This window comes from Macrotis lagotis, chromosome 2 (assembly GCF_037893015.1).
Source record: "Macrotis lagotis isolate mMagLag1 chromosome 2, bilby.v1.9.chrom.fasta, whole genome shotgun sequence".
Taxonomy (NCBI): Eukaryota; Metazoa; Chordata; class Mammalia; order Peramelemorphia; family Peramelidae; genus Macrotis; species Macrotis lagotis.
This window is the reverse complement of record NC_133659.1, coordinates 304,912,694-304,933,060: the sequence shown is the minus strand read 5'-3', so window position 1 is coordinate 304,933,060 and position 20,367 is coordinate 304,912,694. Positions and strand designations below refer to the sequence as shown.

At 36.5% G+C, this 20,367-nt stretch overlaps 1 pseudogene; it reads right to left on the bottom strand.

Annotated features, from left to right (window-relative positions):
• The window catches only part of LOC141512249 (uncharacterized), a 42,458-nt pseudogene that overhangs the window by 3,352 nt on the left and 18,739 nt on the right, over window positions 1–20,367 (bottom strand).

The following is a 20,367-nucleotide window of genomic DNA, read 5'->3' as shown; positions in this document are numbered from 1 at the left end:
CAAAAGCTAAAACCATTGCGATGTTTAAAATATCCACAATTTCTTATTGGTCTTGTTTTAAGGAGGGGGCAAAGTACTCAAGCTATGTCCACTTAAGTAGATGACTGTTTTTGTTCGAAAATGTGAGTACATGGTTCAGTCATTGAAACAAATATCATTCAGAAAGAATTTTCTTAAAATTTTTTGAGTGTAGCTTTGGAATATTTGAATTGATACATGGCCTGAGTTTTCTGTAGAGGTCCTGTCTTCTGAAAGTCACTTCCATTGAATGCGCATATTTTTCTCCTTGATCCATTGGGTCACAAGAATTCCTTTGGTGTTTTACATCTCTTGACCCTATAGATGGAGTGTGTCTTTGGGTTCTTCGGCCTCTAGGTTCAATGTCTTCTTTCTTCTCTCTTTGGATCTGCTGTGTCGGACTTCTGGGTCTGTTGAAATGCAGGTGTTTTGGAGAACCTGAGATAAAAGCATAGGTCTACAAGTTTTCATCTGGTGGAGCCCCACAAAACTACTTTTCCCTCACTGAATACTTGAGTCAATTGTGAAGAATCCATTTCGTTTCCAATCCCCTTTGCTAGGAGGAGCTTTCCTGTTGCTTGGCAATAAAACACTACCATTGACTTTTTACAAGAGATCACAGAAGTCCACTTTGTACTTCCTGCAGCCTTCTGGTTTACCTTGTATATTGGGTCAAAACATTGGTGATTTCTGTGGCCTTGGATGGTTCCTGGTGTTAGGAGCATTCTTGACTGCTTTTGCAATGTGTGGGTTGAGAGTTCAAGAGCAGGCTAATGAAGATTTCCTGGAAAATCTGGAAACCATCCCATATTGAATTCCTTACTTTTGGGATGTAGTGTTTCATAGGGCACCAAATTCCTCTCCATCTTACACCCTTTTATCAAGTGTTTTTAATGTAGCTCAAATTTGCCTCTAAAGGATTCAGTTCAGGTTTTCCAATGAAGACCTAAAGTTGGGAATGACTTGAGTTACCTTAGAATCCTTTTCATTGTAATAGTTGATGAGTTTTTTTTTTTTTTTTTTGCAGGAGAAATTGTTTTGAAAACCACAAGAACATGGAGCAGAAATTGTGGTGGTTGAACCTAGTTCCTGGGATTTAGAAGAGCTTGTTTGTAGTACTTCCAGTTGCAGATTCAACAAAAATTGTGACTTGCTCTACCAGTAGGTTCAAATGCTTTGTGATTCTCTACCCTTCCTAGTTCTGTAGGATCCTAGGATCTGTATAGTTGCAGAAGCTTGAGAGACTTGGGTTCAAGTCCAGCTTCTGCAAGTAGTCAGATCTCAGGGTCCTACAGAACTGATTTTATCACTTTCAAAACCTGGCTTTTGTCTTTTCTTTGCAATTAAAATTAGACCTTTAATGACCACTTTTTTAGGAAGGACTTTTTAAAAATAAATAAATATTTATTATATCCGAGTCTTTTTTCTGTTTCCAATTCTTTTGGCATTTCAGTCTTCCTTTATCAGTAGATAAAAATGAACAGAAGTTTCAGATCCACAGTAATGTGATGAGTATTTTTGCTTCCTTCTATGGAAGATTCCACAGTGAACATTATTTTCTGTCGTTTTTCCCTGCAATGTCTTTAACGAAGCTGGTCATGCTGTTGGAGGGTTCTTCCAGTTCTTTATTGGATTCCAGTATTGCATTTGAGTTATCAAAGAAGTTTTTATGCTATGGAAGTGGTGAGGATATCAATATTGGGAACCATGAGTAAAGGTGAATTTGAATTTAATTTTACTCCTGTTCATTAAGAATGGATTCAATTTTGATGTCTGTATAGTAACTCCATTAAATTTTTGTCTTTTTAACTCTCCTATTATCTGTTACATAAATCTGATAATCTCTGACTACTTCTTCTATGTATGTGACCAAATATAATAGTTCGGATCTCACCCTTCCATGGTCATTCGGGAAATATACATTTCCATGGATCCACATTAAAAAAATGTCGTAAACATCCCTTGAACTGGATTCAGGCAATTGCTTGACTCTTTCCCTGTAAGAGAGAAAGAAATGGATCATAATATCTCCTCACAGTGTTCTCGTTTTTCCATCATACACAATTCCCTGAATTTAAAAACATTCATCTAGTGGGATAACTTCGTTGAAATATTTCTCTGTGCATTTCATTTTTTTTTCCATGCAGCCACAAAGCGAAGGGTGACATTGACGGGCAACAAATTTTTTCAAGGGACCTAACATGAAGTTGTTTTTTGATTTGCTAATCCAAGGAATTGAAAATTAATTGTATTTGTGATTGGTCAATATCCCAGGTGTTTTTATCAGTTGCTCTTCATAATTGAACCATGCAGATTTGGTATGGCTTCTATTTCAATTCACGTCTCAATTCAAAATGTTCGCCTCTTTCTACCTGTCTGTCCTGTGGTGCGTTTCGTTCTGGAATGCTGCAGCACTTTTAGAGAACTGGGTTCATCGCCAATTACTGGCACATCTCTGTTGTGGAGGTACCACGGAGTTGATTTTCCCAAAATGTATAAATATGTGTAGATTGATTGGTCAGTATCCCACATTGATTGAAAAACAGAATGTAAATCAGCTTCTTTTTGTCCTTCAAGTGCATTCAAAGTTTCAGTATTCCCTTATGAAAGAATGAATGTCATAGAAATCTCAGATTAAGAATCATGTCAGAAGAAACCACTGAGGTTTTCTTTAAATGTGAATTTTTCGAGGAAAGCACCAGATTGTTTGGGTGAAAACATCATTTTTGCACAAGATTTTCTCTAATGTAGGAAACCAGTATTGTATTTCAGTGACCAAAGTCCACTGTATGTCAGCTGTAGGAATGATGACATCACTGTTGAGATCCAAGTGTCTAGAGGAGTGTAGATAATATTTTGGTGTCACGATGAAATAAAGGATGTGACTTTTATTTCATGATCAGTATCATTGAGGCCGTGGTTTTACATCTAAGTTATTAAACATCAATTAAATTGGATGACCGAAGTCTTCATCATATTCTTTTCTACATACAGACAATATCTTGATGCTTCTCATTGAGTCAGAATGCAACCAAAATAATCAGTGCAAAGACTATTGTACCTCACCAAAAGCTAAAACCATTGCGATGTTTAAAATATCCACAATTTCTTATTGGTCTTGTTTTAAGGAGGGGGCAAAGTACTCAAGCTATGTCCACTTAAGTAGATGACTGTTTTTGTTCGAAAATGTGAGTACATGGTTCAGTCATTGAAACAAATATCATTCAGAAAGAATTTTCTTAAAATTTTTTGAGTGTAGCTTTGGAATATTTGAATTGATACATGGCCTGAGTTTTCTGTAGAGGTCCTGTCTTCTGAAAGTCACTTCCATTGAATGCGAATATTTTTTTCCTTGATCCATTGGGTCACAAGAATTCCTTTGGTGTTTTACATCTCTTGACCCTATAGATGGAGTGTGTCTTTGGGTTCTTCGGCCTCTAGGTTCAATGTCTTCTTTCTTCTCTCTTTGGATCTGCTGTGTCGGACTTCTGGGTCTGTTGAAATGCAGGTGTTTTGGAGAACCTGAGATAAAAGCATAGGTCTACAAGTTTTCATCTGGTGGAGCCCCACAAAACTACTTTTCCCTCACTGAATACTTGAGTCAATTGTGAAGAATCCATTTCGTTTCCAATCCCCTTTGCTAGGAGGAGCTTTCCTGTTGCTTGGCAATAAAACACTACCATTGACTTTTTACAAGAGATCACAGAAGTCCACTTTGTACTTCCTGCAGCCTTGTGGTTTACCTTGTATATTGGGTCAAAACATTGGTGATTTCTGTGGCCTTGGATGGTTCCTGGTGTTAGGAGCATTCTTGACTGCTTTTGCAATGTGTGGGTTGAGAGTTCAAGAGCAGGCTAATGAAGATTTCCTGGAAAATCTGGAAACCATCCCATATTGAATTCCTTACTTTTGGGATGTAGTGTTTCATAGGGCACCAAATTCCTCTCCATCTTACACCCTTTTATCAAGTGTTTTTAATGTAGCTCAAATTTGCCTCTAAAGGATTCAGTTCAGGTTTTCCAATGAAGACCTAAAGTTGGGAATGACTTGAGTTACCTTAGAATCCTTTTCATTGTAATAGTTGATGAGTTTTTTTTTTTTTTTTTTTTTTGCAGGAGAAATTGTTTTGAAAACCACAAGAACATGGAGCAGAAATTGTGGTGGTTGAACCTAGTTCCTGGGATTTAGAAGAGCTTGTTTGTAGTACTTCCAGTTGCAGATTCAACAAAAATTGTGACTTGCTCTACCAGTAGGTTCAAATGCTTTGTGATTCTCTACCCTTCCTAGTTCTGTAGGATCCTAGGATCTGTATAGTTGCAGAAGCTTGAGAGACTTGGGTTCAAGTCCAGCTTCTGCAAGTAGTCAGATCTCAGGGTCCTACAGAACTGATTTTATCACTTTCAAAACCTGGCTTTTGTCTTTTCTTTGCGATTAAAATTAGACCTTTAATGACCACTTTTTTAGGAAGGACTTTTTAAAAATAAATAAATATTTATTATATCCGAGTCTTTTTTCTCTTTCCAATTCTTTTGGCATTTCAGTCTTCCTTTATCAGTAGATAAAAATGAACAGAAGTTTCAGATCCACAGTAATGTGATGAGTATTTTTGCTTCCTTTATGGAAGATTCCACAGTGAACATTATTTTCTGTCGTTTTTCCCTGCAATGTCTTTAACGAAGCTGGTCATTCTGTTGGAGGGTTCTTCCAGTTCTTTATTGGATTCCAGTATTGCATTTGAGTTATCAAAGAAGTTTTTATGCTATGGAAGTGGTGAGGATATCAATATTGGGAACCATGAGTAAAGGTGAATTTGAATTTAATTTTACTCCTGTTCATTAAGAATGGATTCAATTTTGATGTCTGTATAGTAACTCCATTAAATTTTTGTCTTTTTAACTCTCCTATTATCTGTTACATAAATCTGATAATCTCTGACTACCTCTTCTATGTATGTGACCAAATATAATTGTTCGCATCTCACCCTTCCATGGTCATTCGGGAAATATACATTTCCATGGATCCACATTAAAAAAATGTCGTAAACATCCCTTGAAATGGATTCAGGCAATTGCTTGACTCTTTCCCTGTAAGAGAGAAAGAAATGGATCATAATATCTCCTCACAGTGTTCTCGCTTTTCCATCATACAAAATTCCCTGAATTTAAAAACATTCATCTAGTGGGATAACTTCGTTGAAATATTTCTCTGTGCATTTCATTTTTTTTTCCATGCAGCCACAAAGCGAAGGGTGACGTTGACGGGCAACAAATTTTTTCAAGGGACCTAACATGAAGTTGTTTTTTGTTTTGCCAATCAAAGGAATTGAAAATTAATTGTATTTGTGATTGGTCAATATCCCAGGTGTTTTTATCAGTTGCTCTTCAGAATTGAACCATGCAGATTTGGTATGGTTTCTATTTCAATTCACGTCTCAATTCAAAATGTTCGCCTCTTTCTACCTGTCTGTCCTGTGGCGCGTTTCGTTCTGGAATGCTGCAGCACTTTTAGAGAACTGGGTTCATCGCCAATTACTGGCACATCTCTGTTGTGGAGGTACCACGGAGTTGATTTTCCCAAAATGTATAAATATGTGTAGATTGATTGGTCAGTATCCCACATTGATTGAAAAACAGAATGTAAATCAGCTTCTTTTTGTCCTTCAAGTGCATTCAAAGTTTCAGTATTCCCTTATGAAAGAATGAATGTCATAGAAATCTCAGATTAAGTATCATGTCAGAAGAAACCACTGAGGTTTTCTTTAAATGTGAATTTTTCGAGGAAAGCACCAGATTGTTTGGGTGAAAACATCATTTTTGCACAAGATTTTCTCTAATGAAGGAAACCAGTATTGTATTTCAGTGACCAAAGTCCACTGTATGTCAGCTGTAGGAATGATGACATCACTGTTGAGATCCAAGTGTCTAGAGGAGTGTAGATAATATTTTGGTGTCACGATGAAATAAAGGATGTCACTTTTAAATCATGATCAGTATCATTGAGGCCGTGGTTTTACATCTAAGTTATTAAACATCAATTAAATTTGATGCCCGAAGTCTTCATCATATTCTTTTCTACATACAGACAATATCTTGATGCTTCTCATTGAGTCAGAATGCAAGCAAAATAATCAGTGCAAAGACTATTGTACCTCACCAAAAGCTAAAACCATTGCGATGTTTAAAATATCCACAATTTCTTATTGGTCTTGTTTTAAGGAGGGGGCAAAGTACTCAAGCTATGTCCACTTAAGTAGATGACTGTTTTTGTTCGAAAATGTCAGTACATGGTTCAGTCATTGAAACAAATATCATTCAGAAAGAATTTTCTTAAAATTTTTTGAGTGTAGCTTTGGAATATTTGAATTGATATATGGCCTGAGTTTTCTGTAGAGGTCCTGTCTTCTGAAAGTCACTTCCATTGAATGTGAATATTTTTTTCCTTGATCCATTGGGTCACAAGAATTCCTTTGGTGTTTTACATCTCTTGACCCTATAGATGGAGTGTGTCTTTGGGTTCTTCGGCCTCTAGGTTCAATGTCTTCTTTCTTCTCTCTTTGGATCTGCTGTGTCGGACTTCTGGGTCTGTTGAAATGCAGGTGTTTTGGAGAACCTGAGATAAAAGCATAGGTCTACAAGTTTTCATCTGGTGGAGCCCCACAAAACTACTTTTCCCTCACTGAATACTTGAGTCAATTGTGAAGAATCCATTTCGTTTCCAATCCCCTTTGCTAGGAGGAGCTTTCCTGTTGCTTGGCAATAAAACACTACCATTGACTTTTTACAAGAGATCACAGAAGTCCACTTTGTACTTCCTGCAGCCTTGTGGTTTACCTTGTATATTGGGTCAAAACATTGGTGATTTCTGTGGCCTTGGATGGTTCCTGGTGTTAGGAGCATTCTTGACTGCTTTTGCAATGTGTGGGTTGAGAGTTCAAGAGCAGGCTAATGAAGATTTCCTGGAAAATCTGGAAACCATCCCATATTGAATTCCTTACTTTTGGGATGTAGTGTTTCATAGGGCACCAAATTCCTCTCCATCTTACACCCTTTTATCAAGTGTTTTTAATGTAGCTCAAATTTGCCTCTAAAGGATTCAGTTCAGCTTTTCCAATGAAGACCTAAAGTTGGGAATGACTTGAGTTACCTTAGAATCCTTTTCATTGTATTAGTTGATGAGTTTTTTTTTTTTTTTTTTTTTTTGCAGGAGAAATTGTTTTGAAAACCACAAGAACATGGAGCAGAAATTGTGGTGGTTGAACCTAGTTCCTGGGATTTAGAAGAGCTTGTTTGTAGTACTTCCAGTTGCAGATTCAACAAAAATTGTGACTTGCTCTACCAGTAGGTTCAAATGCTTTGTGATTCTCTACCCTTCCTAGTTCTGTAGGATCCTAGGATCTGTATAGTTGCAGAAGCTTGAGAGACTTGGGTTCAAGTCCAGCTTCTGCAAGTAGTCAGATCTCAGGGTCCTACAGAACTGATTTTATCACTTTCAAAACCTGGCTTTTCTCTTTTCTTTGCGATTAAAATTAGACCTTTAATGACCACTTTTTTAGGAAGGACTTTTTAAGAATAAATAAATATTTATTATATCCGAGTCTTTTTTCTCTTTCCAATTCTTTTGGCATTTCAGTCTTCGTTTATCAGTAGAAAATAATGAACAGAAGTTTCAGATCCACAGTAATGTGATGAGTATTTTTGCTTCCTTCTATGGAAGATTCCACAGTGAACATTATTTTCTGTCGTTTTTCCCTGCAATGTCTTTAACGAAGCTGGTCATTCTGTTGGAGGGTTCTTCCAGTTCTTTATTGGATTCCAGTATTACATTTGAGTTATCAAAGAAGTTTTTATGCTATGGAAGGGGTGAGGATATCAGTATTGGGAACCATGAGTAAGGGTGAATGTGGATTTAATTTTACTCCTGTTCATTAAGAATGGATTCAATTTTGATGTCTGTATAGTAACTCCATTAAATTTTTGTCTTTTTAACTCTCCTATTATCTGTTACATAAATCTGATAATCTCTGACTACTTCTTCTATGTATGTGACCAAATATAATTGTTCGGATCTCACCCTTCCATGGTCATTCGGGAAATATACATTTCCATGGATCCACATTAAAAAAATGTCGTAAACATCCCATGAAATGGATTCAGGCAATTGCTTGACTCTTTCCCTGTAAGAGAGAAAGAAATGGATCATAATATCTCCTCACAGTGTTCTCGTTTTTCCATCATACACAATTCCCTGAATTTAAAAACATTCATCTAGTGGGATAACTTCGTTGAAATATTTCTCTGTGCATTTCATTTTTTTTTCCATGCAGCCACAAAGCGAAGGGTGACGTTGACGGGCAACAAATTTTTTCAAGGGACCTAACATGAAGTTGTTTTTTGTTTTGCCAATCAAAGGAATTGAAAATTAATTGTATTTGTGATTGGTCAATATCCCAGGTGTTTTTATCAGTTGCTCTTCAGAATTGAACCATGCAGATTTGGTATGGTTTCTATTTCAATTCACGTCTCAATTCAAAATGTTCGCCTCTTTCTACCTGTCTGTCCTGTGGCGCGTTTCGTTCTGGAATGCTGCAGCACTTTTAGAGAACTGGGTTCATCGCCAATTACTGGCACATCTCTGTTGTGGAGGTACCACGGAGTTGATTTTCCCAAAATGTATAAATATGTGTAGATTGATTGGTCAGTATCCCACATTGATTGAAAAACAGAATGTAAATCAGCTTCTTTTTGTCCTTCAAGTGCATTCAAAGTTTCAGTATTCCCTTATGAAAGAATGAATGTCATAGAAATCTCAGATTAAGAATCATGTCAGAAGAAACCACTGAGGTTTTCTTTAAATGTGAATTTTTCGAGGAAAGCACCAGATTGCTTTGGTGAAAACATCATTTTTGCACAAGATTTTCTCTAATGTAGGAAACCAGTATTGTATTTCAGTGACCAAAGTCCACTGTATGTCAGCTGTAGGAATGATGACATCACTGTTGAGATCCAAGTGTCTAGAGGAGTGTAGATAATATTTTGGTGTCACGATGAAATAAAGGATGTGACTTTTATTTCATGATCAGTATCATTGAGGCCGTGGTTTTGCATCTAAGTTATTAAACATCAATTAAATTGGATGACCGAAGTCTTCATCATATTCTTTTCTACATACAGACAATATCTTGATGCTTCTCATTGAGTCAGAATGCAACCAAAATAATCAGTGCAAAGACTATTGTACCTCACCAAAAGCTAAAACCATTGCGATGTTTAAAATATCCACAATTTCTTATTGGTCTTGTTTTAAGGAGGGGGCAAAGTACTCAAGCTATGTCCACTTAAGTAGATGACTGTTTTTGTTCGAAAATGTGAGTACATGGTTCAGTCATTGAAACAAATATCATTCAGAAAGAATTTTCTTAAAATTTTTTGAGTGTAGCTTTGGAATATTTGAATTGATATATGGCCTGAGTTTTCTGTAGAGGTCCTGTCTTCTGAAAGTCACTTCCATTGAATGCGAATATTTTTTTCCTTGATCCATTGGGTCACAAGAATTCCTTTGGTGTTTTACATCTCTTGACCCTATAGATGGAGTGTGTCTTTGGGTTCTTCAGCCTCTAGGTTCAATGTCTTCTTTCTTCTCTCTTTGGATCTGCTGTGTCGGACTTCTGGGTCTGTTGAAATGCAGGTGTTTTGGAGAACCTGAGATAAAAGCATAGGTCTACAAGTTTTCATCTGGTGGAGCCCCACAAAACTACTTTTCCCTCACTGAATACTTGAGTCAATTGTGAAGAATCCATTTCGTTTCCAATCCCCTTTGCTAGGAGGAGCTTTCCTGTTGCTTGGCAATAAAACACTACCATTGACTTTTTACAAGAGATCACAGAAGTCCACTTTGTACTTCCTGCAGCCTTGTGGTTTACCTTGTATATTGGGTCAAAACATTGGTGATTTCTGTGGCCTTGCATGGTTCCTGGTGTTAGGAGCATTCTTGACTGCTTTTGCAATGTGTGGGTTGAGAGTTCAAGAGCAGGCTAATGAAGATTTCCTGGAAAATCTGGAAACCATCCCATATTGAATTCCTTACTTTTGGGATGTAGTGTTTCATAGGGCACCAAATTCCTCTCCATCTTACACCCTTTTATCAAGTGTTTTTAATGTAGCTCAAATTTGCCTCTAAAGGATTCAGTTCAGGTTTTCCAATGAAGACCTAAAGTTGGGAATGACTTGAGTTACCTTAGAATCCTTTTCATTGTAATAGATGATGAGTTTTTTTTTTTTTTTTTTTTTTTGCAGGAGAAATTGTTTTGAAAACCACAAGAACATGGAGCAGAAATTGTGGTGGTTGAACCTAGTTCCTGGGATTTAGAAGAGCTTGTTTGTAGTACTTCCAGTTGCAGATTCAACAAAAATTGTGACTTGCTCTACCAGTAGGTTCAAATGCTTTGTGATTCTCTACCCTTCCTAGTTCTGTAGGATCCTAGGATCTGTATAGTTGCAGAAGCTTGAGAGACTTGGGTTCAAGTCCAGCTTCTGCAAGTAGTCAGATCTCAGGGTCCTACAGAACTGATTTTATCACTTTCAAAACCTGGCTTTTGTCTTTTCTTTGCGATTAAAATTAGACCTTTAATGACCACTTTTTTAGGAAGGACTTTTTAAAAATAAATAAATATTTATTATATCCGAGTCTTTTTTCTCTTTCCAATTCTTTTGGCATTTCAGTCTTCCTTTATCAGTAGATAAAAATGAACAGAAGTTTCAGATCCACAGTAATGTGATGAGTATTTTTGCTTCCTTCTATGGAAGATTCCACAGTGAACATTATTTTCTGTCGTTTTTCCCTGCAATGTCTTTAACGAAGCTGGTCATGCTGTTGGAGGGTTCTTCCAGTTCTTTATTGGATTCCAGTATTGCATTTGAGTTATCAAAGAAGTTTTTATGCTATGGAAGTGGTGAGGATATCAATATTGGGAACCATGAGTAAAGGTGAATTTGAATTTAATTTTACTCCTGTTCATTAAGAATGGATTCAATTTTGATGTCTGTATAGTAACTCCATTAAATTTTTGTCTTTTTAACTCTCCTATTATCTGTTACATAAATCTGATAATCTCTGACTACTTCTTCTATGTATGTGACCAAATATAATTGTTCGGATCTCACCCTTCCATGGTCATTCGGGAAATATACATTTCCATGGATCCACATTAAAAAAATGTCGTAAACATCCCTTGAAATGGATTCAGGCAATTGCTTGACTCTTTCCCTGTAAGAGAGGAAGAAATGGATCATAATATCTCCTCACAGTGTTCTCGCTTTTCCATCATACAAAATTCCCTGAATTTAAAAACATTCATCTAGTGGGATAACTTCGTTGAAATATTTCTCTGTGCATTTCATTTTTTTTTCCATGCAGCCACAAAGCGAAGGGTGACGTTGACGGGCAACAAATTTTTTCAAGGGACCTAACATGAAGTTGTTTTTTGATTTGCCAATCAAAGGAATTGAAAATTAATTGTATTTGTGATTGGTCAATATCCCAGGTGTTTTTATCAGTTGCTCTTCAGAATTGAACCATGCAGATTTGGTATGGTTTCTATTTCAATTCACGTCTCAATTCAAAATGTTCGCCTCTTTCTACCTGTCTGTCCTGTGGCGCGTTTCGTTCTGGAATGCTGCAGCACTTTTAGAGAACTGGGTTCATCGCCAATTACTGGCACATCTCTGTTGTGGAGGTACCACGGAGTTGATTTTCCCAAAATGTATAAATATTTGTAGATTGATTGGTCAGTATCCCACATTGATTGAAAAACAGAATGTAAATCAGCTTCTTTTTGTCCTTCAAGTGCATTCAAAGTTTCAGTATTCCCTTATGAAAGAATGAATGTCATAGAAATCTCAGATTAAGAATCATGTCAGAAGAAACCACTGAGGTTTTCTTTAAATGTGAATTTTTCGAGGAAAGCACCAGATTGTTTGGGTGAAAACATCATTTTTGCACAAGATTTTCTCTAATGAAGGAAACCAGTATTGTATTTCAGTGACCAAAGTCCACTGTATGTCAGCTGTAGGAATGATGACATCACTGTTGAGATCCAAGTGTCTAGAGGAGTGTAGATAATATTTTGGTGTCACGATGAAATAAAGGATGTGACTTTTATTTCATGATCAGTATCATTGAGGCCGTGGTTTTACATCTAATTTATTAAACATCAATTAAATTGGATGACCGAAGTCTTCATCATATTCTTTTCTACATACAGACAATATCTTGATGCGTCTCATTGAGTCAGAATGCAACCAAAATAATCAGTGCAAAGACTATTGTACCTCACCAAAAGCTAAAACCATTGCGATGTTTAAAATATCCACAATTTCTTATTGGTCTTGTTTTAAGGAGGGGGCAAAGTACTCAAGCTATGTCCACTTAAGTCGATGACTGTTTTTGTTCGAAAATGTGAGTACATGGTTCAGTCATTGAAACAAATATCATTCAGAAAGAATTTTCTTAAAATTTTTTGAGTGTAGCTTTGGAATATTTGAATTGATACATGGCCTGAGTTTTCTGTAGAGGTCCTGTCTTCTGAAAGTCACTTCCATTGAATGCGAATATTTTTTTCCTTGATCCATTGGGTCACAAGAATTCCTTTGGTGTTTTACATCTCTTGACCCTATAGATGGAGTGTGTCTTTGGGTTCTTCGGCCTCTAGGTTCAATGTCTTCTTTCTTCTCTCTTTGGATCTGCTGTGTCGGACTTCTGGGTCTGTTGAAATGCAGGTGTTTTGGAGAACCTGAGATAAAAGCATAGGTCTACAAGTTTTCATCTGGTGGAGCCCCACAAAACTACTTTTCCCTCACTGAATACTTGAGTCAATTGTGAAGAATCCATTTCGTTTCCAATCCCCTTTGCTAGGAGGAGCTTTCCTGTTGCTTGGCAATAAAACACTACCATTGACTTTTTACAAGAGATCACAGAAGTCCACTTTGTACTTCCTGCAGCCTTGTGGTTTACCTTGTATATTGGGTCAAAACATTGGTGATTTCTGTGGCCTTGGATGGTTCCTGGTGTTAGGAGCATTCTTGACTGCTTTTGCAATGTGTGGGTTGAGAGTTCAAGAGCAGGCTAATGAAGATTTCCTGGAAAATCTGGAAACCATCCCATATTGAATTCCTTACTTTTGGGATGTAGTGTTTCATAGGGCACCAAATTCCTCTCCATCTTACACCCTTTTATCAAGTGTTTTTAATGTAGCTCAAATTTGCCTCTAAAGGATTCAGTTCAGGTTTTCCAATGAAGACCTAAAGTTGGGAATGACTTGAGTTACCTTAGAATCCTTTTCATTGTAATAGTTGATGAGTTTTTTTTTTTTTTTTTTTTTTTTGCAGGAGAAATTGTTTTGAAAACCACAAGAACATGGAGCAGAAATTGTGGTGGTTGAACCTAGTTCCTGGGATTTAGAAGAGCTTGTTTGTAGTACTTCCAGTTGCAGATTCAACAAAAATTGTGACTTGCTCTACCAGTAGGTTCAAATGCTTTGTGATTCTCTACCCTTCCTAGTTCTGTAGGATCCTAGGATCTGTATAGTTGCAGAAGCTTGAGAGACTTGGGTTCAAGTCCAGCTTCTGCAAGTAGTCAGATCTCAGGGTCCTACAGAACTGATTTTATCACTTTCAAAACCTGGCTTTTGTCTTTTCTTTGCGATTAAAATTAGACCTTTAATGACCACTTTTTTAGGAAGGACTTTTTAAAAATAAATAAATATTTATTATATCCGAGTCTTTTTTCTCTTTCCAATTCTTTTGGCATTTCAGTCTTCCTTTATCAGTAGATAAAAATGAACAGAAGTTTCAGATCCACAGTAATGTGATGAGTATTTTTGCTTCCTTCTATGGAAGATTCCACAGTGAACATTATTTTCTGTCGTTTTTCCCTGCAATGTCTTTAACGAAGCTGGTCATTCTGTTGGAGGGTTCTTCCAGTTCTTTATTGGATTCCAGTATTGCATTTGAGTTATCAAAGAAGTTTTTATGCTATGGAAGTGGTGAGGATATCAATATTGGGAACCATGAGTAAAGGTGAATTTGAATTTAATTTTACTCCTGTTCATTAAGAATGGATTCAATTTTGATGTCTGTATAGTAACTCCATTAAATTTTTGTCTTTTTAACTCTCCTATTATCTGTTACATAAATCTGATAATCTCTGACTACTTCTTCTATGTATGTGACCCAATATAATTGTTCGGATCTCACCCTTCCACGGTCATTCGGGAAATATACATTTCCATGGATCCACATTAAAAAAATGTCGTAAACATCCCTTGAAATGGATTCAGGCAATTGCTTGACTCTTTCCCTGTAAGAGAGAAAGAAATGGATCATAATATCTCCTCACAGTGTTCTCGTTTTTCCATCATACACAATTCCCTGAATTTAAAAACATTCATCTAGTGGGATAACTTCGTTGAAATATTTCTCTGTGCATTTCATTTTTTTTTCCATGCAGCCACAAAGCGAAGGGTGACATTGACGGGCAACAAATTTTTTCAAGGGACCTAACATGAAGTTGTTTTTTGATTTGCCAATCAAAGGAATTGAAAATTAATTGTATTTGTGATTGGTCAATATCCCAGGTGTTTTTATCAGTTGCTCTTCAGAATTGAACCATGCAGATTTGGTATGGTTTCTATTTCAATTCACGTCTCAATTCAAAATGTTCGCCTCTTTCTACCTGTCTGTCCTGTGGCGCGTTTCGTTCTGGAATGCTGCAGCACTTTTAGAGAACTGGGTTCATCGCCAATTACTGGCACATCTCTGTTGTGGAGGTACCACGGAGTTGATTTTCCCAAAATGTATAAATATGTGTAGATTGATTGGTCAGTATCCCACATTGATTGAAAAACAGAATGTAAATCAGCTTCTTTTTGTCCTTCAAGTGCATTGAAAGTTTCAGTATTCCCTTATGAAAGAATGAATGTCATAGAAATCTCAGATTAAGAATCATGTCAGAAGAAACCACTGAGGTTTTCTTTAAATGTGAATTTTTCGAGGAAAGCACCAGATTGCTTTGGTGAAAACATCATTTTTGCACAAGATTTTCTCTAATGTAGGAAACCAGTATTGTATTTCAGTGACCAAAGTCCACTGTATGTCAGCTGTAGGAATGATGACATCACTGTTGAGATCCAAGTGTCTAGAGGAGTGTAGATAATATTTTGGTGTCACGATGAAATAAAGGATGTGACTTTTATTTCATGATCAGTATCATTGAGGCCGTGGTTTTGCATCTAAGTTATTAAACATCAATTAAATTGGATGACCGAAGTCTTCATCATATTCTTTTCTACATACAGACAATATCTTGATGCTTCTCATTGAGTCCGAATGCAACCAAAATAATCAGTGCAAAGACTATTGTACCTCACCAAAAGCTAAAACCATTGCGATGTTTAAAATATCCACAATTTCTTATTGGTCTTGTTTTAAGGAGGGGGCAAAGTACTCAAGCTATGTCCACTTAAGTAGATGACTGTTTTTGTTCGAAAATGTCAGTACATGGTTCAGTCATTGAAACAAATATCATTCAGAAAGAATTTTCTTAAAATTTTTTGAGTGTAGCTTTGGAATATTTGAATTGATATATGGCCTGAGTTTTCTGTAGAGGTCCTGTCTTCTGAAAGTCACTTCCATTGAATGTGAATATTTTTTTCCTTGATCCATTGGGTCACAAGAATTCCTTTGGTGTTTTACATCTCTTGACCCTATAGATGGAGTGTGTCTTTGGGTTCTTCGGCCTCTAGGTTCAATGTCTTCTTTCTTCTCTCTTTGGATCTGCTGTGTCGGACTTCCGGGTCTGTTGAAATGCAGGTGTTTTGGAGAACCTGAGATAAAAGCATAGGTCTACAAGTTTTCATCTGGTGAAGCCCCACAAAACTACTTTTCCCTCACTGAATACTTGAGTCAATTGTGAAGAATCCATTTCGTTTCCAATCCCCTTTGCTAGGAGGAGCTTTCCTGTTGCTTGGCAATAAAACACTACCATTGACTTTTTACAAGAGATCACAGAAGTCCACTTTGTACTTCCTGCAGCCTTGTGGTTTACCTTGTATATTGGGTCAAAACATTGGTGATTTCTGTGGCCTTGGATGGTTCCTGGTGTTAGGAGCATTCTTGACTGCTTTTGCAATGTGTGGGTTGAGAGTTCAAGAGCAGGCTAATGAAGATTTCCTGGAAAAGCTGAAAACCATCCCATATTGATTTCGTTACTTTTGGGATGTAGTGTTTCATAGGGCACCACATTGCTCTCCATCTTTACATCCTTTTTTTCAAGTCTTTTTAATGTAGCTCAAATTTGCCTCTATGGGATTCAGCTCACGTTTTCCAATGAAGACCTAAAGTTGGGAGTCTTTTCTTCTTTTAAGGACCGGGAAAAGTACTCAAGCTATGTTCACTTAAGTAGATGACTGTTTTTGTCCAATAATCTGACTACATGGTTCAAGCATCGAACCAAAAATCATTCAGACAGAATTTTCCTAAAAATATTTGAGAGTAGTTTGGGAATAATTTAATTGATCTATGGCCTGATATTTATGTAGAGATCCTGTGTCTTGAACGTCACCTCCATTGAATGTGAATATTTTTCCTTGATGGATTGGGTCACAAGAATCCCTTTTGTATTTTACATCTCTGTACTCTAGAGATTGAGGATTTCTTTGTGTGCTCTGGCCTGTAGGTGCAACATCTTCTTTCTTCTCTGTTTGGATCTGCTGCGTTGGACTTACCAGTCTGTTTAAATTTACTTGTTTTGGAGGACCTGAGATCAAACCATGGTCTGAAAATTTTCAGGTAGTTACACCCCAAGCAACTACTTTTGCCTTACTGAATACTTCAATCAATTGTGAAGAAACCATTTCTTTTCCAATTAGCTATGCTAGCAGGAGCTTTTATATTGCTTGCCAATAAAACACTTCATTTTATTTTTACAAAGTTTCACATAAGTCCTCTTTGTTCTTCCTGTAGCCTTGTGGTTTCCCTTGGATATTGGGTGAAATTGTTGCTGTGTTCTGTTGCCTTGGATGGTTCCTGTGATTAGGAGCCTTCTTGATGGCTTTTGCAATGTGTAGGTCCAGAGTTCAAGACCAGGTTGTTGAAAATTCCCTTGAAAAACTGAAAATAATCCCATTTTCACTGAATATTTTGGGGATGTAGTGTTTTCATAGGCGACCAAATTGATCTCTATCCTTTCACCCTTTATTCAAGTGTTTTTAATGTAGCTCATATTTACCTCAGAGACATTCAGCTCAGGTTTTCCAATGAGAAATTAAAGTTGGGAATGACTTGAGTTACCTTAGTATCCTTTTCATTCCATAAGAGGATGAGGTATTTTTTTGCAGGGGAAAATGTTTTCAAAACCGCATGAACATGAATAGGAATTTTTGTGGTTGAACCTGGTTCCCAGGATTTATAAAAGATGTTCTGAAATACTTACCTCTGGAGATTCAACAAACTTTATGACCTATGGGTTCAAATGCTTTTTGATTCTCTCTTCTTCGTAGTTCTGTAGGGTCCTAGGATCTTGTTAGTTGCAGAAGCTTGACAGACTTGTGTTCAAGTCCAGCTTCTGCATGTAGTCAGATCAGAGGATCCTACAGAACTGATTTTATCATTTTTAAAAACTGGCTTTTCTCTTTTCTTTGTGAGTAAAATTGGAATGTTTATGACCAAGGCTCTAGATAGGAATTTTTAAAAACAAATAGGTATTGATTATATGCATGTCTTTTTTGTCTTTCCAATTCATTTGACATTTCAGTCTTCCTTTATCAATAGATAAAATTGAAGAGAAATTTGAAATCCAAAATACTGTGATGAGTCTTTTTGCTTCCTTCTATTCAAAATTCTTCAGTGAACATTATTTTCAGTCATTTTTGCCTGCAATGTCTTTGAAGAAGCAGATCTTTCTGTTGAATTGTTATTCCACTTCTTTGTTGGATTCCAGTATTACATTTGAGTTATCAAAGAAGTTTTCATACTACTGAAGGGGTGAGGACATCAGTATTGAGAACCATGAGTAAAGGTGAATGTGGAATTAATTTTACTCCTGATAAGAATGGATTCAGTTTTGATTTCACCATCACAACTCCATTAAAGTTTTGTCTGTTGATCTCTCCTAATCTGTGATATAAATCTGATAATATCTGAATTCTTCTTGTATATATATATATATATATATATATATATATATATATATATATATATATATATATATTTGTCCCAATATGATTATTCACATTTCACCCTCCCATGTACATTAGGGAAATATCCATTCCAATGGATCCACATTAAAAACATGGTGGAAACATCCACTGCAAAGGATTCAGCCAATTGCTTGACTATTTCTCTTTAAGAGAAGAAGAAATTTCTCATGTTATCTCCTCACAGTGTGCTGGCTCCTTCCATCATACAGAATTCACTGAATATATAGAAATTCATCTAGTGGGATACCTGGGATGAAATGTTTCTCTGTGCAATACAGTTTAGTTTTTGCCATGGAGACACAAATTGAAGGTTGACTTTGATGATGAACAAATGATTTCACAGGAACTAACATGAACTTATTTTAGGTTTTGACAATCAATGCAATTGAAAATTAAAGGTATTTGTGATTGGTCAATATCCCAGGTGTTTTCATCATTTGGTCTGCATATTTGAACCATGCAGATTTGGCATGACTCTTATCTCAATTCAGCTCTAACTTCAAAACTTTAGCCTGTTTCTATCTGTCAGTCATGTGGAGCTTTTTGTTCTGGAAAGCTGCAGCATCTTTGGAGACCTAGGTTGAAGTCCAACTTCTGGCACTGCTCTGAAGTGGAGCCCCCACTGAGTTGATTTTACCAAAATTTATAAATGTGTATAGTTTCATTGCTCATTATCCCACAATGATTGAGAAACAGAATGTAAATCAGCTTGTTTTTGCTGTTCAACTGCTTTCACCTTTTCAGTGTTCTCTTATCAAAAATGAATGTCATGGAAAGCTCAGACTCTGAATCATGTGACAAAAAACCAATGACTTTTTATTTAAACTTGAATTTTTCTTGGAATGCACCAGATTGTTTGGGAGAAAACATCATTTGTGGACAAGATTTTCTCTTAGGAAATGAGTATTCTATTTCAGTTATGAAAGTCAACTGCATGTCAGCTGTAGGAATGATGACATCAGTGTGGTGATCCAAGTGTCTAGAGGAGTGGAAATTCAATTTTGCTCTCCTGATAGAACAAAGGATGTGACTTTTCTTGTATGATCAGTATCATTGAGAGAGTGATTTTGCATCTAAGTTATTGAACATTGATTAAATTTGATGACCGAAGTCTTCCTCATCTACTTTTCTATATACAGGCAATATCTTGATGCTTCTCACTGAATCATAACATAACCAAAATACGCAGTCCCAAGACTATTGTACCTCACCAAACACTAAAACCATTGCGATGTTTAAAATTTCCAAATTTCTTATGTTTCTTCTTTTAAGGAGGGGGCAAAGTACTCAAGCTGTGTCCACTTAAGTAGATGACAGTTTTATTTTCAAGGCATCCATCCAAATATATTTCAAAAAGAAATTTCCTTAAAAATGATTGAGATTAGTTTTGTGATAATTGAATTGAACTATGGCCTGAGATTTGTGTAGAAATCCTATCTTCTGAAAGTTAAGTCCATTGAATGTGAATATTTTTTCCTTGATAGATTGGGTCAAAAGAATCCCTTTTGTGTTTTACATCTCTATACCCCATAGATCTAGGATTTCTTTGGGAGCTCAGGCGTCTAGTTTCAAAGTCTTCTTTCTTCTCTCTTTTGATCTGCTGTATGGGAGTTACCAGACTGTTTAAATGCAGTTGTTTTGGAGTACCTGAGATCAAAGCCAAGGTCTATAACATTTCAGGGGTTTAAGCCCCACACAAATACTTTTGCCTCACTGAATACTTCAATCAATTGTGAAGAAGCCATTTCTTTGCCAATCAGCTGTGCTAGGAGGAGCTTTCCTGTTTCTTGCCAATAAAACACTACAATTGACTTATTACAAGAGATCTCACAAGTCCACTTTGTTCTTCATGTAGCCTTGTGGTTTCCCTTGAATATTCTGTGAAATCTGTGGTGCGTTCTGTTGCCTTGGATGGCTCCTGGGATTAGGAGCCTTCTTGAAATTTTTGCAATGTGTAGTTCGAGAGTTCAAGACCAGGCTCTTGAAGATTCACTGGAAAAACTGAAAACCATCCCATTTTGATTTAGTTATTTTTGGGATGTAGTTTTATTCACAGGGGACCAAATTGCTCTCCATTTTTGCACCCTTTTTTCAAGTGT